The sequence below is a fragment of the Oxyura jamaicensis genome, chromosome 8, assembly GCF_011077185.1.
Source record: "Oxyura jamaicensis isolate SHBP4307 breed ruddy duck chromosome 8, BPBGC_Ojam_1.0, whole genome shotgun sequence".
Lineage (NCBI taxonomy): Eukaryota > Metazoa > Chordata > Aves > Anseriformes > Anatidae > Oxyura > Oxyura jamaicensis.
This window is the reverse complement of record NC_048900.1, coordinates 18093626-18116803: the sequence shown is the minus strand read 5'-3', so window position 1 is coordinate 18116803 and position 23178 is coordinate 18093626. Positions and strand designations below refer to the sequence as shown.

Here is a 23178-nt window from a genome sequence, read left to right as displayed (position 1 = left end):
TATGCCCGCATACCAAGTGTTAAACTGTAAAGAGTTCTTCCCCTTTTATGTGTGTTTTAAAATACAGCAATGCCTGTAACGAAAGGGGAGGAGGTATGGTAGTATATGCACCTATCTGAGGAGACAAAAATGACACCTCAAAGCCCTTACTGAGCATTCTTTAGTTTCCTATGAGTGAACCCAGAATGGCAGCTTTGAATCCCATGCTGAGGTTTTTAACTCCCCCTTGCACTCATGCTGGCAGCCTTGCCACCCAGCTTCAACTTCTGGATTCACACCGGATGTCTAACAGCTTAAAGTCAGACAGCACAACACTTGGCTCTCAGGGAATATAGCCTTTGACAGTGCATGCCTCAGCACTCATAAATTGAATAATGTTATTTGCTGCTAAAATCTGGACAAGTTTAAATATGAGCATGCTTATACACTAGTAAGCTAAAAAGATGGTAGTGCTGTTTACTAGTGCTTCAAATTTATTTGCATAAGATTAAGACTTGAATTTCAAGTAGCAAAACCAACCCAAAGGACTGACTCAAGATCTCCATATACTTGAGAAACAACAGGCTTCAAAATTCAACCTTCAGTCTCCAAGCTGCCCCTACTGTTGCTCCTAATTTCTGATTAGACAAATGAATACAAGTTTATGGCAATGTCTGGAACTTGATAGGTTTTGAAACTTCAGTCAGCATTTTCCACTTTTCCTTCCATGTCTGCTCTCTATGTTCCAAAATGTTTTGTGAATTTCCATTGGGTTAATAACGTTACTCTTTTTGGTGAATGTCATCTGTTTGGTAAATATCATAAAGTGTCACATATTTGGTAAATAACATTATTTGTGTGCCCCAGCTAAATAAAGAGGTCAGACAATTGACATGAGTCTTAAACTGTTTATGACATGGTAAAGAGGAGACAGCTTGTACTAAAACAATGGGGAAAACAGCTCTATGAATAACAGGTAGTTATGTTCATAACCTAAGCCATAAAAGTTATCCAGGATACCGACAGAAGTATATGTAGCTATTGACACATTAAAGGTAAGATTTGTTCAGCAGTCCCAGATACAAGACACCAGAAGAACTTTAAAAATAAGTCACTACTTTTGTCACATATTTTGGTAAGAGGCAGATAACAGCTGTAGTAGAGGATTACACTTTTGTTTAATCTGCTTATTACTGGTTAAGCCAAGTACTCTGTAGGTACTTGGACAAGAAGATATAGGAAGATACTCAGGTATCATTGGATGCAGTTTTGAAGTTTACACACTTTTTTAGCCTGGCAAGCAAAAATATTTCACCCAGGATATTATGCATGCACAGGGCTGCCAAAAATATGTTTAAATGTTACAGATCTACAGTGCCATCTGGCAAAGCAGCTTTTCAGATAGAGTCTAGAGACACAAGAGAGAGACACTGCTGGATATTTCATAAGGTACATAAGGGAGCTCTATTTCCAAGGTATTGAAGATCTCGCAAAAATACAGCAAACCACTGTCAAAAGTAGCCACTTATCTTTTCCAAGAGAATAAAGGAAAAGAAGTTGGAAGGAAAAACATCACAAACCTCCCTCTCTATATTTTTGTATTCTACTATGGATATGCACTATGAATATATACATATATGTCTACAGATTTGCACATATTTTCATGTTTGTATGAAGTTCTCCTCACAAAGGTGACGGGGCTTGTCACCATTCCCACTGATTTTAGTGGGACTAATATTAGAATTAAATGTACTCCACAAAAGAGGACAGATACCAGCTCTTCCTTAAAGGGAAGGGGGGGAAACAAACAAATAAACAAAACCACACACAACTCTGCTTAATCTACTTCTCATTCATCCTAATGCTTGTAATTAGCTATTTTACAACAGCTACCATTTTACCAGCTTTATAGCTTTGCATCTAAGGTCATTCAGTAGCGTGGCCTCATTCCCCCTCTCTTCTGTCAGCATTTGTAACCTCTGCAGAACTATTTTTCCAATAAAGAAGAGATAATAGTATTTCAAACCTAGAAACCTTTGGTATTATGCAAAGGAAAACTAGCAACTTGCTGATAAAGGCAAAGATTGCATAACAGCATAAATTAAGAATACAATTGCTAAACTCTCATGAAGCTTTAATACAATCATTTAATATTACAAGAGAAAACAATAACAAGGAAAAAAAAAAGGAAACAAACACAATACAAAACAACCATAGTCAGCAATATGCTCAGCCAATGTAACTTCCCCTGCTCCCGTAGACTGTCAGCAGACTATTTTTACAAATCCATTCATATTGACAGTGAATTTATTTTCATTATTTTTATTAAAAGAAGTTTTTTTATTAAAAACTGTTAATACTCAGCATGAAAAATTCGAAATGACTAAGAATTATGTAGTGCCATGCCACTTCATAAACAGTATTAGTCTACTTTTTATAATTTCAAACCTATTTTTAAGCACTACAGTTCTAACTGTCTGAGAGAGACAAACCTGAGGGAGATTTAGCTGGTAAACAGGATCAGGGATTTTTTCTTTTAACATTATAAACCTTGTATTAGAAAAGTAAACAAACAAATTTTGTCTGCATTATTTTACAAAACAGAGATAGACTAAAATTTACTGGCTAAGACAGCATTGTTTTTAAAAGTCTTACAATAAAGTGACGAAAAGCAGGTGTACAGGGTGTAATTTTGGACAACACAAACAGGTCACTTCCAAGATCAGTCCCCACCCAGAAAACATGATTTTTCAGGGAGAAATATTAAGAACCTTATACTGCTGCTGCATTAGGAATAACGTGATTTCTTGAAATAAATAGATAAGCATCCACTCTGCATGCATTCTAATTTTCTGTCACCAACACAACCAAATTGAGTAGGTGGGTTTGTTATAAACTCAGAGAAAGGCAGTTCCTCTGTCTGGCTTGCTTAACTGGGTCTGTGCCAGGGCTCTGAAGAATCTGTCATTGAACAGTAAAAGTGAAGTCTATCCTGTGTCACACATCTATAAATAGGCACGTATGTATATGTATGGGCATGTCTCCACGTATTTCATTTTCTAGTGCAAATAAACAAGCACATTTAAAAATTCACTCCTGAGCCTTTCCAACAATTAATTGTTGGCAATTCTCAAACACTACAAGGACAGTTGAACATACAGCCCACATTCTGTTCACAAGAATAAAAAGTACATGCGTTAGATTCTTTTGTTTCCCATTTTCATGGTTCATGTACATCTGGCAGCTAGTCACTCCCTGCCCATATTACCCCCAGCACCAGGAATGGGTTTCTTATATTCTGAGCCTCCACCTTGACTGACAGTAAGAAAGAATACAGGTGCTTACCACATATATGTGAAAGCACATCCTTATGTATAAGCATCATTATAAGAATGATGCTCCTCTGCATAAAGCACTTATAAACACACACACACAAAACAAACAAACTATAAAACAAGCAAAAATATTCAGCACCTCTTAGCTATCCTTTCCACAGAGGCTGTAAAAAAAGCAATTCAATATTGATCTGCAAGCCGTCTCTCCTAGTTGATAAGCTGAAAATTCAGATGCAACAGACACTTGGGACTCTAGACTTGATGACTCTTTCTCCTTCCTATAACTATCCCATTAGAAGAACCTTGCCTGCAGCTTTTCCTAAGGGGTCACAAAGAAATTTAGTGTGATTAGACTAGGGCAAACACAGCATCTGAATCTCTTTCATGACAGCGAACAAGCTCTTTGGTCACTTAGAGCAGCATCCCTCTCACTCTGCCAGCAAGCAGCAGCCTCTGTCAGGCGCCATAAAGAAACTGTAATCTAGGATAAAAACCCCTTCTTTCCTCTCAGGATTAATAGGAAGCGAAGCTGAAGCATTGTGCTGACAAGGATGAAAAGGCAATATTTAAATTAGAGTAAAACCTTGTCTACACTGTATGTAATTTGATTAAACAGAAATCTAAGTGATCAGTGTTAACAAGGGTCCACTTTGATAAACAGAGCACTGTTAAGCAAACTCTTCCCAATTAAAAACGCGGCCAGACTGCCTGCTGCTGCACTCGGTGGAACCAGGGTGGCCTTGGTGGGAACGGCTGCGGCAGCAGCTGGCAGCCGCCCAGCGCGGTGCAGGGCGAGGCGTCTCTCCTTGTCCAGGTACTTATCAAGGCCACCAGCAGCGAGGCCGGCACTGCCGAGCCCCGGGCGAGCAGATCCCTGCCACAGCCCCTGACGAGATAGCTAGTGGCTACTCACCACGTCTAAATTACAAATCCACTTGCGTGAAACGGAGCCTGCCCGGTGCCAGAAAGCAGACAAAGCCTATGCAAAGAGTCAGCCCTCAGAAGGGATAAAGCAACTCCTAGAGGAGAAGAAGTGATTAAATAAAGTCCAACAAATGATGCCAATAAACAAGTTTTCAATTACCAAAGGACACCCAGACAGCCAAAAAGCGGCTGCTAAAAGCTGTAATCACACCACTCTACACTACCCACTTCAAAAAGTACAGAAACATATAATATATTTTGGCTGGAAAAGAACACGTAGAACAGACTATTTAAGAAAATTGCAACCTGCTACAAAAACAAGCTTGAGTGCCTTCTATTTAAGAGAGTGGGGCTGCATTTCAGATCCCATTTCTTACTTCAGGTGAATTATATCTCTGAATCACACAAGAGTTATCTGCCTGCATCTGTTTTTCTTTGACACCATTATATCCCCTGTCCTTGACCCCATCTGAGACTGACAAGCTCTGGGGACTGCTAATGGGGCTACATTTTCCATGAATATTTGCTTGTATTTATAAATGAATTTACTTAAGCCACATTAATGTCATTTGTGTATTTGTTTTCTGGAAAAAAAATAAAATAAAAAAATGCTCATTTGGGTTTTGCTAGCTTGAATGTTTACTGAAGTAAATTCCAAAGATGTAGCCAGAGGTATTAGGATCAAAAAAGGCTTTTAAAATGAACTGAAGTGTGTCAGTGAATTTATATTTGCACAAGACAAATGATTCTCACTCAGCCAAAGAAGAGAAAAAATTTGGAGGTTTCCTGACCAGTTGCAATTAACCAATGTAGCATGAGGAATAAGCACAGAAAGCAGAAAACTGCTGGTAACCAATCAAAACAGATTTATGTGCTAACAAATAGTATTCAAATACTTTTGCAGACTCGCTAGGTTCAAGGATGTAATATGATCATGCTGAATACGTGCAGGGAAAAAGTCTATACTTTATTAGAAACAGAGTTTGTGGCAAATCATTCATTGAGCTGAAACAACTGAACAAAGACTGTCTCACCATTAGGTCATTTGTGTGTGCTCCAATCTCTAGTGAGAGAAAGAACAAGAAATTCATGTCACAAAATGGTTGATCGATGGCTTATCAGATACAGCCAAGATCTTGATAGTGCTTTTTGCATCATAATGACATCTTTTCTCATTTATGCTCCCAGTAAATTTTATAGACCCAGTTGGCACTGATGCTGCCCATTTTTATTTTTATTTTTATTTTTTATTTTTTATTATTTTAATGTTCAATATCACCTCTTTTCTTTCCATTTTATCTTCAGGCCTTGCTTTAACTCAGTTATAATCAGTAAGATGTTCCTAAACACACAATTTGGTAAGAGTAACAGCACTGCTACCTATTAAATGTTTTGATTTCTGGGTATAAACCACAGTCATGTGGGAACCAGAGTCATAAGGGGAATCACAGCCCTACACCACCCCTTCAGATATTGCTACCCTCTTTAATAATGTTTCAGAAATTTAAGCATGAGATGTTTTGGAGGCCAGCTGATGCTGGTACCAGACTAATACTGGTACTCACACAATGAGTATGCTCCTTCCCCCACCACAACTCTCCAAAGAGGAATTTAGACACAGCTATGTAGCCAGATGAATATCAGCCTGCATCCTCCTTGGCACTAAGGATACAAGGTCTAATGCCTGAAGAGAGCTTCTAGCAGACAAAATTGTATTTTTACTGTTTTTGTAAGAGATTTGGGTAATTCAGGTATAACAGAAAAAGTCCTTTCAGACTCTAGATTGAGTTGTTTCCCTTGCTGTGGGTTGCCTTTAAAATCTTTTAGTTATTTATTTAATTTTAGGGTTTCCTAACAAATGCTTTGTGCAAAGGCTGCATCATTGGCAGATTTTCATCACACACCTGTAGTCACAGACAAATTGCAAAACAATCAGCTAGAATGAGTGACATCCAAACATATCTGAATCACTGAGTGATCTTGTCTTTGATATCTTGTTTCCTTTTCCTACCAATGCCAAACTAGGTTGTTTCATTCACTGGCTGCCCCTGTCCTTCTCTTTGCTGTAATATAAATAAGCTTTATTGCACTCCATAAAACTTAGATGACTTAAGAAACATAGATGACTTGAGAAAAATGCTGTCTTTCAATATCATGTTTTTACAAACCTACAGCTTATTATATTTAGATCCTGTTTAAGCTCCTTTGCTCATCATTCATGAAATATTCCTTTTCTTTCTCTGTATGACCCTCTCACTCTCTTTCAAGTCTTCTTCATTGTCCCTAACAGAGAAAATCCCAGCGCTGCTACTCCAGCTACCACCAAATACAACCAAATAGATGTGCCAGTCTACCTCTCCAACAGTACTTTTAAAACAGTCTCCTAGAATAGGAGCTCAAAATCCACATGGGATTTACTTGCTTTGCTAGGCAAATCTATATTTGTATGTATACAGTGCTATGCTGAACTTCCACAAATGATCATCATTTTTTTACCTGACCTATGTCTCCCTGAAAAGTTGTCTCACAGTATGGGTTCCAACTCTGAGAAACTCTGGGAAGACCAAATTTGAATGTAGGTTGGAACAGAACATAGGGGACTTGGAACAAGTAATTTTTCTAATTAAAGTGCTGTGCAATTCTTAAATTATTTTGCTTTTAATTCCATGTTCACGCAACAGCAGACTAACTGTAAATTACACTTTATTTGGTTTGCTCTTTTAGTAATTTGTCACACTGGGAGAAAAAAAAAAAAGTGCATGTCAGCTCAACAAATTAAAGTCAAATGTGGTTTAATCATTTTCACTTTAGCCAAGACCATTAGCATGGCACAATTAAGTAAATCCTAGGAGCTAGAAGAGGAGTCGGTGAGGCAGAGCTGCCATTCCTGCTGCTGAGCAGCTGCTGGAGAAAAGCTGGGGAACAAAGGCACTGGTAGCCTCTGCCCCACACTGGGCCCTGCACACAGCAGCAGCAACAACACCTTTCCTCGACCTGACAGAACAGGTGCTTTTTTTTCTGATGTCCCCACCCTGCTTGACCATGTACTGCCCTAGGCAACTAATGGTCTGGAATATTTTCTGCCCTTAATAGTCACAGCGAATGTACCACCCCCTTGCTGTAGAAAGCAGCCTCTCCAGACTCCTGTTAAAAGAGGCTGGGGTAACAAATGGAAAACACAAAGCCGTGTGGAAATCAGAGACCAGGTCTTCAGTCTGATATTTTAGCCAGCAGCATAGTTATTTAAAGCATTGAAATCTGGGTTGAGTGCATTTTGTTTTACATAATGCTGATTTAAACCTCAGCATTCTGAAAATTAGTCTGAATTCTTCCAGATCAAGCTTTTAAAGCACTTCTTAAATGAAGGCATGATACATAATATTCAGAATGATCTTACACACCCTCAGTAAATTTTTCAGGTAATTTGTAAGTCAAGCTTTGAGGAAAGACTTTAGTTATTTCTTATATTCTTGCAAACGATTTGGACTTCCCTGCTCTTTTAGACCTTTAGGGGCATTAGCACAAGACTTTACCATCATTGAACGTATATGACCTCAATGTAATATGCTGTGATGCACATAGCCAGTGCATTGTATTTCGGAGGACTAACTGTTCCCAATAGACACAAATAATAATGGCCTTCCTTTCTTCCTTTCTTCCTTCCTTCCTTTCTCTTTCTTTCTTTCTTTCTTTCTTTCTTTCTTTCTTTCTTTCTTTCTTTTTTCTTCTGTGTGTGTGTGTACCTGTTTGGAAAATAGTATTTCCCTACAGCATCGTGCATAACAAACCATCCAAAAGGCTATACACTCATGATAACAATCGTTAACATATTGAGCAAAACAATTTCTTTGAACAGCCTAATACACTGTTGTGACATGCTGTGCTGGGTCTGGCTGGGATGTTAACTTTCCCTGCAGCAGCCCATACAGTGCTGGGCTCTGCACTTGTAGCTAGAACAGCAGTGGTATCACACTGGTGTGGTGTCTGCTGCTGAGAAGTGCTGGCACAGCATCAGGACTCTCTCTGACCCTCCTAGGGGGTGGGCAAAAAAGTGAGAAAGAAACATCAGCAGGGCAGCTGACCTAAACCAACCAAAGGGATATTCCATACCATGTGATGTCACACTCAGCAATAAAAGGTGGAAAAAGGAAGAAGAGGGGAGGGGCGGGCTCTCGTTGTGAGAACGTCTGTCCTCCTCCCAAACACCGGCTACGTGCGTTGAGGCCCTGCTTCAAGGACGTGGTCAAGCATCGCTCATTTGTGGGAAGTAGAGAGTAATTTCTTTCCTCTGCACTTCCACATAGCCTTTACTTGTTTTGTTTTGTTACTCCCTTTCCCCCTCCCTCTTTCCCTTTTCCTTTTTTCCCTTTAATTGAATTGTTTAATTAATAATAATATTTCCCTAATATTTTTTTTTTCTTTTAATTAAATTATCCTTATCTCAACCCATGAGTTGTTCTTTCCTTTACTTCTTCCCCTTCTCATCTGAGGAGGGGGAGTGAGAGAGCGGTTGTGGTGTTCAGCTGCCTAGCACAGTAAAACCACCACACATGGTAGCATTGAACAACTCCAAACTCAGCCTCACCAACCCTGAAAAGATTTCTTGAGCTATCAGACTCTGGAGTCTGATTCTTCTCAGTGTATTCTGACATAAGTTGACAACCAGACTGGGTACAGCACTAGCCCAACTGCTGTCAGGTTAAAAGAGCTATATTTTCAAAATATAGTCTTTCAAAAGGTAGAAGGCCAAGTCTCTGCACCTCACAGTTCCATGAGCATGCGGGGGCAGAGTGCAAACAGGACTCTGGGGAATCCCCCTCCAGGCAACTTCAGAAGGGAAAATACCATCAGACATTCAAAAAACTTGGGCCCATGTTGCTTGCATCACAGGTTAATGATGGGGAAATCAACTCCAGGTAAGTCCCCTGCATACCTGATTTTCCAGGTTTATTAAATGGAAACCAAACACAAAGTAACATCACAGTCTGGGAGAACTGCCTACTCAAAAAGCTAAGGGTAAGAACTCTGGCAAAGTTATAGTGAAAACTTGTGTTGTTTGTTCTACGCTGCCAAGGCAGTATCAACCTTTCCACATCTTCACTCACAAGTTTCCTGGTGGCTAAAAGCAATAGGCTGATTTCTCCTTTATTTCCAAATGTACTGGGTTCCTTCTACTCAGGTAACTTTTCTGTTTACATAGGGGAGGGCAGGGCATGGTCACCTTTCTTTGTGGACAAGTGGGAAGTTTATAAATTCAAGATGTATTCATACATTCTCATATGGGTGCGTTTTGAACAAATTTGCAACAGCCATTAGTTACCTGGGAAGTTAAAAGTGATGACAAATGCAGGGGCCAAATACTTAGTTTTGCAATAGTTTGTGTTTAATGTATTACAGGAAATTTGAATGCCATATTCTGTACCAACCAAATCAGTCTACCTTCAGAATTTCAAATTTAAACATATTTTTGTTTATGGAGGAAAAAAAAATTAAACTGTGATCTTGGAATTTTGTGAGCCCATTGAAGGATGAGCTATCTTCAAAATGTGGCCATAAATGCAATAATTCCTGAGGGAAATCTGTTGGGACTGGACCACTTTGAAAATCTGTCCCCTTTGTGAGCCCTAAAATAGGATCTGTATCCACCTGAAAATCTGCTCCAGTTGTGTGGTGGTTACTTGAAAAACTAGAATGTTATTGAAATTTTCTTCTTGTATGCTTCACTGCATGATCCATGCATAGAATTAGTGTTCATCAGCATGGGCTATATGTCGTGCAGTGGGATTTCTGCTTGTTATCCAGCTGTGAGAAATGCACAAGCTGTAAAATAAGTTAGGAAAGGAGTGAAAGAGAGTGAAACCAATGCAAATGAGCATAGTGACAAGGGAAAAAAACTGTAGTACTATTTCTAAAAAGAAATGGAAGAAGACATGGATAATTCAGAGTTAATATTTAATATTTTCATCCCAAATCACTAGGCCTCCTGATGTAGATGGTACCTTCTAACTTTTGCAAATTTGATATTTCTCAGGGATATTTCCCTGTGAGAACTGTTTTGTTTGTATATTAATACATGTTCTTCTGTTCAATCTGACAACTTTGTCCCTTCTTTCTTAACCAGGAATTAGCCTCAATACTGATGCAAATGATGTTCCTATTTTAATCTTAGGTTATTACAGTTTTACTTATCCTTAATTTAAGGTGATACCTACAACTACTTTATGCTTGAATTCCTTGAAGATAACAGATTTTACATGTTTACACTAAGTGCTTACTTATTTAACGAAATGAAAGTTAGGAAATTCCCAGAGAGTTTCAGTGCTTTATAAGAAATTAGTAGTACCAAAGGTATTAAATAATCATAGCCATAAAAACCAAGATTATTACTGCCAAATGCATTTACACCGAATCTAGAAAACAGCTTTTTAACTTACTCTATACTTTATTATTTCTTTGGGGAGAATGTGCGTATGTATTATACACAGACTTGTGCACTCTGCAGACTACTTGACAGTAGTCTTTCACTCTAGACTATAAACATATTATGAATTGTGAAACAGGGAAAGATTGGCTGCAGGCAAACTATCAACAAAAATAACTTCTAGAGACCAAGACATTATCTCTTTTTACAAGGTAGCAGCTGTTGTGATCATGACCTTTATTTACAGAAAACAAATTCTTTAAAACATTTATGCTTTAGAAGAAAACATGGATATGTAAAACAGTGCAAAGACTTAAAGTAAGGATAACTGTCCATCAATTTGTTACTGGTGTTTTAAATCAGTAGTGATACTCTTCTTGCAAACTTTTAGTTTTAAACTTGTAAGAAATAATTCTTGAAACATCTTAAACATGTTCTATATTCTCAAATACTGTGGAAAACATCTAGAGCTGAAAAAAAAAAAATGTTCCCAGAATATTTTATTCCTCAATGATAAAAACCTTTGCTGCCTTAGATGTTTAAAAAATGCAAGCTTTCTTTATGATGTTGGTTGAATATGTGGCTGCACAATAACACTGTTGCATGACCTCAGAGATGTCTGTATTCAATGCATCAAATAGAAACAAATGAACTTTCATCAGCTCACCTTGGTAAACAGATAGAAGTATTGGGATTTAACTGAAATACAGAATGTGTTAATGTTTATTAAGTTATCTATCTCAAAATTGTTCCTTAAATACATTATTTGAACCGAGTTAGATATTTTTCAGCTTTAAAGGCTTAATTATCACATGTTCCTGCCTTATCTTTCACAATAACGTATAAATTAGTAACCTGCCACTCATTAAACCCTGAATAAGATTTATTTGCCCAAACTATAGAAAACACAGATTAGTTTTAGAAATCTCTGCATTTTGTTTACAGTTTCATCTAGAAGCAGTGTCCCCACCAGGAATAATCCCTTTGGAAAGTTAGAAAAAAATAAATAAACCCCAAACCAGAACCATGTATAAGACTTTGTATCTGAAGGTATCATTGTTGATCTCTTAACTACAGGTTTCATCTATCTTGTCTTGTATTATTTCTTCCAGTAATAATAAAATATTCATAGCTAACAATTGTAATTATTTTCCTTTTCTTAAATTATGAGGCTCCCTTAAGGTGCAGTCACAAACCCATGTGGCTAAACTACTGAGAGCTGTTTCCCTAAATAAGCACTGATGAATGATCTGCCAGTCCTTGTGTACGTTTGAAATATTTTTGTTAATTACTTGGAAAGCAACACCTTAAGCACTCTTCCTTATTCTCTCTCCAGATAATTGTAGTGAATAATAATAAACATGGCCACTATAAATAAAAATCCACTTTCCCTTGACGCCCTTAAATGTCTACATTTCTTTTGTGTAGAAAACCAGGGCGGTGGTAGGCTATGATATTTTTCTTGTTCCAGATCCAAGTTGTATTTTTAGATATGTTATTACTGCTGAGGAAATGGAGAAACTCTGCAAAGAGTGTTTGTGTACCACAGATACATATTTTTTCCATCTGGAAAAAAAAAAAAAAAAGGAAAAAGAAAAAAAGATTTTCCTCAGTCTCCTTTTAACATATGGAGTTTGTCACATCAATCATTGGTGGAGAACATGTAGTGGCATCCATGTCATATGGGTGACAGGGCTGTTTTACATAGTATCACTATTTTAGATTCATGCCTTCCCAAGCTACAAAGCACAGACATTCCACTTAGCAATAGCATAGTTCTTCCAAATAAGAAGAGCTGTCTTTTGTCAAGCATTTTCATCAGAGAGATGTAAAAATGTTACAAGCCATCCAAAAGTAATGATCTAGGTACTTCAACATGCAGTCATTGTCTAGCTTGTACAATAAATTAGAGCTGGGTGCTTATTACAGAGGAGGATCATCACTAGGGAAAGCATTCCCTTGGTACCTATACTTATATAGAGACTTGTTTTTGTGTCTGGTTCTGTGAGACAGTATTTCAGAGAAGATCAAAATTTACGATGAAATATTGTCCTATTTATTTGTCTTTTAACCTAAAAATGTAAGTGGAATCTGTGCTCTGTCTCAAGCCCCCAGTGTATCATAATGGGTCTGTTATGCTTTGCCAATTTCCTGTTATAGATCAAGAACTACCACCATTCTTACGGCTCCTTCCCTACGCAGAAACAATGCCAGCTGTGTAGTATTCCTGTCCTTGTGTCTGCAGGCTCCACAACATTGCAAGCAATTATCATTTACCCACGTAAGGCATTCACTGCCGGTTACTATATAGTCCATTGGCTTATTGACCTCTCTGCAAACAGCTAGATAACTAATTTAGGGAATAAATGGCTGTGATAATTATAATTCAATTTAATTTCCTTTCAATGATACACACGCAAATGTTTCAAAATCACTGAGACTATTAGCCAAAAGGACCACACACCACATAGTGCCTAGAGCCTAAAAGCTTAGCACTGTGTCCCAGGGGCCTTCAGCAGGGTATGAATGTGAAACTGCCAGTTTCTATAGGATGAGACTATAATCTTCAAACCTCACCCCACCAGGAGACTCAGCCTGGAAACCCTGAATTTTGGTGCTTCATTCTTCAAAATCAAAGTTCCAAAAGCATGTAACAGGCTCGCCAGTGCTAACAGATCTGGGAGCCAGGCCTGTCTGGTTGCTTCTCTCATGTATAAAGCCTGCCAAGACAATTTTCTATCTATGTCAACTCTCTGCCCTGTTCCAGTAAATGTTTCCCAGATCGGCCTGCCTTCAAAATATAACCTCACAGGTGGAATAAGCAGTGCTCATCTTTCCCCTCATGCTTTTAAACTATTATTTCAGTGATGAGAGCATTATCACAGGACCATATGATTTAATGTCCTCTTGCACATGGGAATTTGAATAATTTGTCCTAAGAAATGTCCCATTCTTAGTGGACATCTTCTAGCATTCAAACGACATCTGTGGCATATAGGCTTACATACTCATTCACCAAAAGAAAACTCTACCAGTTTAATATTAAAATACTGACAGTGAGGTGCTCCAGGTGCTGCTGATGAGATGGTCTCTGAAAAAGGCCTTTCATTTGCAAGGCTTTTCTGGCTGAATGCAATGTGTTTTAATAAATGAGCCATTCATTTTTGCACAGGGACTCAAAATCTACCATCTTTGTAAACAAAATCCAACAACAACAATTCTTACAACAGCAAATTCCCAGCCAGTCAGTGTAAGGAATGAATCCCTTAAGCTTGCCACACAGAACTCCAGGTGGCAAAGGAAAGTAGAAATCCACATTGTCACTCCGAGAGACACGAGCAAAAATTAAGAAGTCTTTGTCATATGGCTCCCTGGTGAGCCTGATGACAACACTTGACAAAGCACATATGTCATTAACGTCCAGGATAAGGAATGTATTCCTGTTGCAGAACTTATTGGCATTAATGCTCCTGTAGGAGTTTGTCTAGAAAAGCGAGTTGTCACTGCTGCCTCTGAGTGTCCCTCTCAAAGGAAATGTATCACTTTGCTTTTAGAACGAGACAAATAAAATAAAGCACTGAGCATGACACAGAAAGAAAACAAAGAACCTCTAAAGCATGCATAGAGTTTCATGTCCCTTCCATGGGACTTGTACAGAAAGGGATCAAATGACACAGATGTTTGATAAAAGGCAAGGCAAAGCAACTGTGAAGAATATGCCTGTGACCATCCTGCTAGGGAAGCACCATTAGCCTGGGAATTTTGCAAGCATGCAAGCATGTGTGTGTAGAGAACTGCAAATATTCCTACATAATGCATTTTAGATGGTTTTCCTGCTTGAAGAAAATCTATGCAAACTGTCTGCAAAGGTGATTTGTATCCCTGGGTATAACCATTTCATTGGGCTTCTGGCAGCAAGCAATTGTTTGTCAGATGTGATGTTCATAAGACCCTTAACTGTACTGATACTAGCAACTGCCTCTATAATACTTAACACATAAAACAAATTATAACAATATCCTTAAGATTAGCATATAAGTAATAGTGCTATATAAAAACTCATAAAAACAAAATGTATGGCTACAATAACCATATTAAAACAGCCATAGTTCTGCTTTAAATAACCATATGAGCCACGTTTGGAAGATATTATTGTATTTACTGATTAAGCAAAAGGAAAAGTCTACTGCAGTCATTCGGAACTCAGAAAAAAAAGGAATCAATTCCAGTTTCTACCTTTTCTGTAGGTACTGGAAGGACAGTTCATGATTAAAGCCCAATATAACCAGCTAAGAGAATTCAGTATTCCTTTGACAGTTTAAAAATAATTTAAGCACATCCTTTTTATGCATTCTTTTTTGGCTTTTCTAAAGGGGTGTAATGATGTGTTGCAGGTAACAAAAGAACATGACACATGTCATTAACTGAACAGTAAATCATCTTCCTTTTAGCGACCTGGATCTCTTTAGTGCACTGGTGACTTAAAAAGTCAAGCTTACACTGATGCTAAACTGCTATAGGAAAATGAATCAGGACAATATATCTCTTTTAAGCAGTGACATCACTTAGGGCCTGGGAAACTTAAAATGTAGAATGGATTTGTCTGAATGAGCACCAGACAATACTGCAACTAAAGCTGAGAATATATATATATATATATATATATATATATATATATATATATATATTTTTTTCTGGGTAGAAATTTGAATGGAAAACCCTTGCTTTGTCACAGGACTGGTACTTCCAGAAATATGTTTCTGAGACTGGTAAAAGTTAAAGGCAAGAAGATTACCCCAGTAGGTGGGAACCAGTAAAAAGGCTCTGTTGCGATGCTCGGGATTGGGTATATGCATGTGGAGGAGAAGAGTTGTACAGAAGACCTGATGGGAAAAGGTGTATCCAGCTGGCTCCTGGGCTCCACAGCCCCTCTGCTTCCCACATGGAAGCTGTCCTGAGTCAGTGCACCCCAAGGAGGGATGTCTCAGGGACAAGATGCTCCTTACCTTTCTACCTTTCTTCCATCACTAAGCTAAGTACAGCGACCCACTAACAGTCAATCAGGCAGAGCAGAGACAATAAAAGAAACACCAGTCATTTTTCATTTGCTTATGGACAGGCAACTTATGATGATACTCTGCTGATTACTTTCTATTGAATGAATCACCTTCTGACCCATTCCCCTCAGTCATTTTCATTGTACACTAAATTCTGTTTGCCATGTCAGACCTTCAATTTTATCAGAGCCACTAACACAATTTTCCAGAGCAGCAGCATTAGCTCAGCTTCCTCATTTTGTCTCTGGTGCCTTGTAGTTCAATTTATAGGCGGAAATAAAGACTTGTTGGAACTTGCCTCCTTCCCCCATGGGTAATCTTAATCCAAACCCAAGGGCAGAATCTGGGCCTAACCTCCAGTTTTTTTTTTTTCTCCCAAGAGTTGATATATCAGCAGATGATCCATATAAGTCATATCACTGTCATTGAATGAAAAGCAATTTGCACTATAAAAAGCAGATTTCCAGCATGGAGAGATTCGTAAAGGTATCTGCAAAAGGGCACACACTGTTTTCCTTCCTTACAGAAGTGGGGAGGAAGAAGAGAAAAAAATAAATAAAATAAAATACCAAAGCACCAAATGAACAGAAAATTACACATCAGCACAATGCAAATAGAAATGTTTGCATTAATTCACTTCTGAATCCTTTTGCCCTTCCATATTTAGCAGTTGTATCTGCCTCATGCAATCAATAAGATATATCAGATATTATTAAAGAAATTGAAAATCTATTTTTGTAGTAAAGGAGTGTTCTGCAAAAAAAAAAAAAAAAGTCAACTTTTGATAGACTAGGGGATTAGTACATTGTTACTTTTTTTTTTTTTTCTCTGCGTGAAGGTTTAGATCTGTTTACCCACCAGTATCTGCCTACCAGTAGGCCTGACCCAACATGACATTACTTACTTTAATCAGAACATCTGCTGTAGCATTGCTTAAAACAACTTCATTGAGAATTAACCATTGCTGAGCTCTCAAAAATATGCACAGAGAAATTTCAAGTTCAGTTAGCAACTAGGAGCTCAGGACATGACTGTGTCATCAGAATAAAAATGAACATTGTACTCAGTGCACTGACTTGTCAGTTCATTTATAGAGATCATAAATAACAATGGTCCAAGGATAGATCCCTGAGGTACTTCTGTAATGACATCCATTAAATCTGACATGATGTTGTTTAATAACACAAGCTGTATGTGCCCTCCTAAGTAGCTAGCACCCAGTTAATTACACATGATTCCATACCTAATCCACTCAATTTATCCCGTAAAGGAATATAATTTATGAAACAGACAATAAAAAACAAATTTAAATGCACTCCATACACATCTCCTGGAAACACCTCGCACCTAATCTGCACTGTTTAAAAGCATCTAATTTTCTCATTCTGAATCAACCATAAGCATTCTAATATTATTCTGCCTGAGTCCCTCATTACTGCTGTGGCAAACAGAATGCAGCATCCACTCTTCATGCTGCTGAACGGCCAGCACGGGGTACTCTGCGGGCGCACACCCAGACCAGATCGCTGCTGGTCAAATTGTGCCTCTGCAGGGCATGCTCCACAGCTGCTGAGGGATCTGCAAGTCTGAGCAGGGCAAGCCTGGCTTCAGCCGATCTCACGCGCTCTGGATGCAGCCTGTGTTGCCACACTTCTCCCCAAGGAGCAGCGAAAAATGCTGAACGAACATGCTGGTGCTAAGAGGCCATCAATGCTTCTTTTGGAGATGAAGAAAAGGAGCTGACATGATTCCCAGTGACAGCCAGAAAGTGTGAGAGAGGGAGAAAGGTGAGAAAGAGAGGGAGATTGGAGATGCTGCCTTGGCTCGCTCTCCCACTTAAGAAGGAAGGGAGAGTACGATGTCTCCATAGCAACCATAGGAAAGCATGGAAAAGCAGAGAGCAACAATGATTATAATAAGATTAGAAGAGGTCACACCGATCATCAAATAGTCCCCCCAGATCTCAGACAATCATGTAATAACAGCTGCTTAGTCTGGAAGTGATCTGTGGAAAAATTACTCCACCTATGTGCATCACAAACTTCTTCCCAACTTGCGAGAAATACAAGATTTGCAATTTAAAAGGCAGAAAAAGATTAATCTATTATGCTCTGATGGAAGGGTGTTTCAGAGAACAGGCATCCTAAATTGCCATGATAGGAAGGAATCTACTTGCTGGATCTGCTGGGTGATTTCAGGATGAGTACCTCGCCTGCTGCTGGTGAGCAAGGCAAGCACAATAAACCCCCACACCTGTCCGGAGCAGTCTGATCTCTGGGAAAATTACTTGATGACAAATTTAGGAACCATTTTAACCCTCGGGATGTGAGTAAGACACACCAGTGAGACTTTTAACACTAAAAGAAATACCAGTTTACCTCCTACGGCATGGATCTTGTCTCTGAAAACCTATCAGTACAAGGGGATACAGCCTTGGTACTTGTTTCTTAAAGAGGTATTGGTGAAAAAGCAAAAAGACCAGGGGAAGCATACATGTCAGATTTTAGTTGCAACACTTAATTCACTTCCAGAAAGTGTCCAGATACCACAGTGGTGAATACAACATTAGAAGACAGAAGGCTTCCAAGAGAAGGAACAATTTACTTCTCACACCAGTGGGTGGGTGAGATTTCTTCAGAGGAGAGAAGGAGCACATTCACACGCTCTTCCTAATGGCCAGAGCACAGGAGATAAATCTAGCTGCAACTTGCTAGACAGAATAAAATAAAGATACTCCATCTGAAACCGAATGATGCTCCACACCTTTAGAAATATGCTGCATGTTGTCATCTCCCTCTGATATTCAAAGCAAACCTGGGGGAGAGAAGAGTGCTTATAATCTAATGCACTTACACTTGTTATTTAGAGACCAGTGACTTTTAATTTTCAAATACACTCCCATGGTTATATATTGCTTTCAGAACCATGCTGATGAAAAAGCAGACAATACATGGTATAAGTCTCCACTGAACTGACACTGACCTGAGCTGCAGTTCAGGGTAAAAATCTATAACTAATCCCTGTAAGGTTTGTGTGACTGGGGCTGAGAAATAAAGACACTTTTCTTACCTACGTCCCTATCCATCACACCTTATTAGAGAGGGTACTTTATGTTTCAGAACTGTTTGTTTCACAAGATGCAGAAGAATTTCAGTGCACAGCTAAATAAACAGAAAAGTCAAGTACATTATATATGTATTCATAGGACAGATTTTGAATTGGCATTCCTATATTGCACAATGGTTTGTGCTGCATTTTGTTGCTGTTGCAACTGTTTCTTCAATAGCAAGTTATATCTAATTGGGCAATTTGCATACACTTTATGCCTGTCACATTGCTACCTGCAACACTTCCTCCAGGAGTGACTTGAAAGTGCAAGTTATACTCACATTGTAATTTCTGACTACAGGACACTCAGGAAAGGCAGCTCAGCTGAAAGTCTGAAGTCAGTATGCATAAGATACAGTTTTCCCACCCTTGTGTAAAATGCAGCTAAGCTTCATGGCTGCTTTGCTCCAGAATGAGATAATCCACACGGCTGAATCAATTTCAGTTGATTTGCCTTAACCTTCCTAAGTCCTTCTACAGACATGGACTTAATTTGTGTTTTACCAACTCTTCTCTTCCTTCCTCTGCAGCTATCTGTCTCAGGCTTTTGTATATCAACTATTTGAAGCACCATTCCTATACCTGTTTTCCTTCTACTGATACTTTCTACAGCTGTGGCAGATTGCATTTTTTTTTTTTTCTTTTCTATTGAAGGGCGGGGGGGTGATAAAACCCAACGTATTAGCTTCTTTTCAGTATGCTTGGCAGCAAGGCATATGTGCTTCTGCCTCCCACACTATTTTCGCCATCCCCGTATCACTGTTGGTAACAGATGTTTTCTCTGGCCTTTGCTTCTTCCTGTCGCAAAGCCCCTTGCTTCCACTGGGACATTTTTACCCCATCATTTTTAAGTCTCTGACAGCTTCTTCTACCAATATTAATCCCATCTCATGTGCTAACAAGAATGTACCACATGTGTACAGGCATGTATGATACATGCCCTGGCAGCTATCCCTACACCAAGTATTTGTGACTGCCACTGGGGTAGAGCCAAGTAAGCCCAACAAGCACACCCGTGTCCCATCCCTGTTTTATATCAACATTGGGTTGCACCTGGACGATCACACAAAAACTCATCTTGGTCTGCTTCTTACTCAATCCTGCAGTATTTCCTCATCAGAAATTAATTTTTTCCTCTTTTTTCATTTTGTTCAGTAAGAAGGAAATATTTCCAATCCCAGAGAGGCTAAACAAGTGACAAGTCTGCTAACGAGGGGCAGAAGAGGGATACATAGCATGCTTGGATAACGGGAGAAGAGGTGTTGCTTTATCTTTCTCTCATTTTAATACTATCTCTTTAACTGAAAAGCACACAGTAGAAGTTCAATAGAGAGCATTGAGCTTTAAACTTCTGCTTGTCCTACAGGGGATTTCCTGCCCTGTCGGGTGAATTCCACTTAATAATACTGGATTCCTGTAACAGAACAATTCCTTCCTGCGGGAATTTAAAGACTTCAAGACTGTTTATTATATTTTAACTGGTGATTTTCCCTGCAGCTTCAGTTGTATTGGGTTTAATTTCATAGAAAATGTTTATTCCCTTCTTACAGTTTTCTTCCACAATCTCCCCAGCTCACTTTTACCTTGCTCACAAAGATCAGAAAAGTTACTTTTAGTTTGTATTATCTAACCAATATGTAGGATGCACTTAAACCCCCCCACAGAGAGGTGTTATTTGCAAAATGTATTACCTTTTCTTTTCTTCAAACACTGTGGGTAATCTCTCCCTTGCTCAAGTCCCTCCAGTGTGACATAGGTAAATTTCACAATAACAAAGCGAGCTCAAACACCACCTTACTGTACATTATATGCCTTCCACGAGACTTTGCTGCACATACAATTATTTTGGATCCCTAACAAAACAAGCACCACATCTCTACACAAACATATTTGTGTACTCTTGCTTCAGTTAAATAATAATTTGCTTATATCTAAAATAAGATATCTGGAAGTATTTTAATATTAAATGATTATTTCCATGTGGCCTAAGAAGCAGAAAAGGGTTGGTAAACCCATGGATCTAGAACCATGCACAATTTATGAACATTTCATGTGGTCCTGTACTGGGTCTGTCTGGGATGTTAACTTTCCCTGCAGCAGCCCATACAGTGCTGCGCTCTGCACTTGTAGCTAGAACAGCAGTGGTATCACACCAGTGTTGTGTCTGCTGCTGAGCAGTGCTGGCACAGCATCAGGACTCTCTCTGACCCTCCTAGGGGGTGGGCAAAAAGTGAGAAAGAAACATCAGCAGGGCAGCTGACCTAAACCAACCAAAGGGATATTCCATACCATATGATGTCACACTCAGCAATAAAAGGTGGAAAAAGGAAGAAGAGGGGAGGGGCGGGCTCTCGTTGTGAGAATGTCTGTCCTCCTCCCGAACACCGGCTACGTGCGTTGAGGCCCTGCTTCAAGGACGTGGTCAAGCATCGCTCATTTGTGGGAAGTAGAGAGTAATTTCTTTCCTCTGCACTTCCACATAGCCTTTACTTGTTTTGTTTTGTTATTCCCTTTCCCCCTCCCTTTTCCCCTTTCCCTTTTTTTTCCCTTTAGTTGAATTGTTTAATTAATAATAATATTTCCTTAATTATATATATATATATATGTATATATATATATTTTCCCCCTCTTAATTAAATCATCGTTATCTCAACCCGTGAGTTGTTCTTTCCTTTACTTCTTCCCCTCCTCATCTGAGGAGGGGGAGTGAGAGAGCGGTTGTGGTCCCATCCCAGATCCCATGTAACCAGTGGCAGAATGGGAACTGCTGGGAAACGCAAACCCCCAGGCCAGGGTAGAAGCAAACCAACAGACTGGGAGCATTGAGGTCAGTGCTGCCAATTCATCTTGGGACCTTGGTGGTCACCCAGTGCAGAGCTGCCACCATCACCTACCTGTGGACCCCTTCAGGTGACCATGTACATTTTATGGCTCTTAGCTATGAGCTCTTTCCAGTTTGTGGCTCATGTGAGCAGCAAGTGCCGTCACCTTCAATGCAAAGGTGACATTTCTACAGTGCAGATGGTAGCAAAGTAGTGCAAGGGCAGGTCTAAATCACCACAATTCACCTCAGAAATACTTTAGTTAGAGGCTAACTGCAAGGCTGAAAGGCTTTCTAGATCACATTCATCTGTTTTAATTTAATGTAGGAATTATTTTGTCTGATTTTTTTTTTTGTCTTCCCCCAGAAAATACATATGTAATTCGAAATAGCATATTATAAATGTAATTAAAAGATACAATGCAAAGTGCAAAAGTTCCCTGTTCTCTTTTCAGCTCCACATGTACAGATGTGAAGGAACTGAATGAAGTAGGGAAGTTTTTCCGGTGGTCATAAGAGTAAAAAAATTATTTACCCATAATTTATTCACATACCACTAAAGATATCTATGATAAAACCAAGTATATAATGACATTAATGTTTTATTTATTTTTCATTTAAAGTTATAGGAGTTTCTATTCAAAATATATTGTCTATTAGAAAATATCAGGTAATAAACATGTAGGTTATTAGATGAAACATATTTAAAACTACACTTAAACATTTTTACTTTCAGCCTAGACATTAACCAAAGTTCTAAAAATCCACATACTTCAAAAGAGACCCTTTTTTGATACTGATTCTGTAGCCTGGGACCATCTTTGAGGTATGTAACTGTTCTCTAATTATATCTGTTAAAATGCCATTTGGAGCCAACCATTTGCACAGCAGACATCATGAAATGATGAAATGTATTTTTTGAGGATGAACTACATTCTTATATCCTAGTAGTTTGGTAAAACAAAACAAAACAACAACAAAAACAACAACAAAACCCAAACCATTCACAACCCTCAATAGAGTTCGTAATCAAAGCACAGCAATCTTATGACACAGATGAACATATAAACTATTACTGTAATATTCTCTCTAATCTCAGAAATAGAACAGAATAATATGGACCACCTTGGTCTTACATAACGTTAATGTTTTAACAGGGAGATGTGCTCAGTGATATCATAGGTTTTCCATCTGTAACCTCTTTGATTCTAATGAATGCAATCATTTTAATTAAATGCTACAAGCAATAGAATAGTATTATGCTTCAAATTGAAGAAACCATTTTCAACATATGGCATAAGGTTTTGTATTTGGTCCAGACTAACAGAAAAAAGTGTTTTATTTAATATTTGAGGTTGTAAGGCATTTTTATTACCATGTAAAGTTTCAGAAACATTTCTGAACTACAGAAACCAGTTTCAAGTTAACAACTGAGGTTCTGGATTCACTTCAAGGCTAGCAAAAATAAAATAATACTTGAAGTTTAGATCTCTCTGAAGGCTGTGAAAACCCTTTGATATTTTCACTTTGAAA

The 23178-nt window shown here is 38.6% G+C and overlaps 1 long non-coding RNA gene across 1 annotated transcript in view; it reads right to left on the bottom strand.

Annotated features, from left to right (window-relative positions):
* The window catches only part of LOC118171115, a 65469-nt gene extending 46293 nt beyond the window's left edge, over nt 1-19176 (bottom strand). Inside the window, exon 1 of the long non-coding RNA XR_004753044.1 lies at nt 19106-19176. This is a non-coding gene — a long non-coding RNA (uncharacterized LOC118171115). The remainder of the gene's footprint in view (nt 1-19105) is intronic.
* Between the last annotated feature and the right edge of the window lie 4002 nt (nt 19177-23178).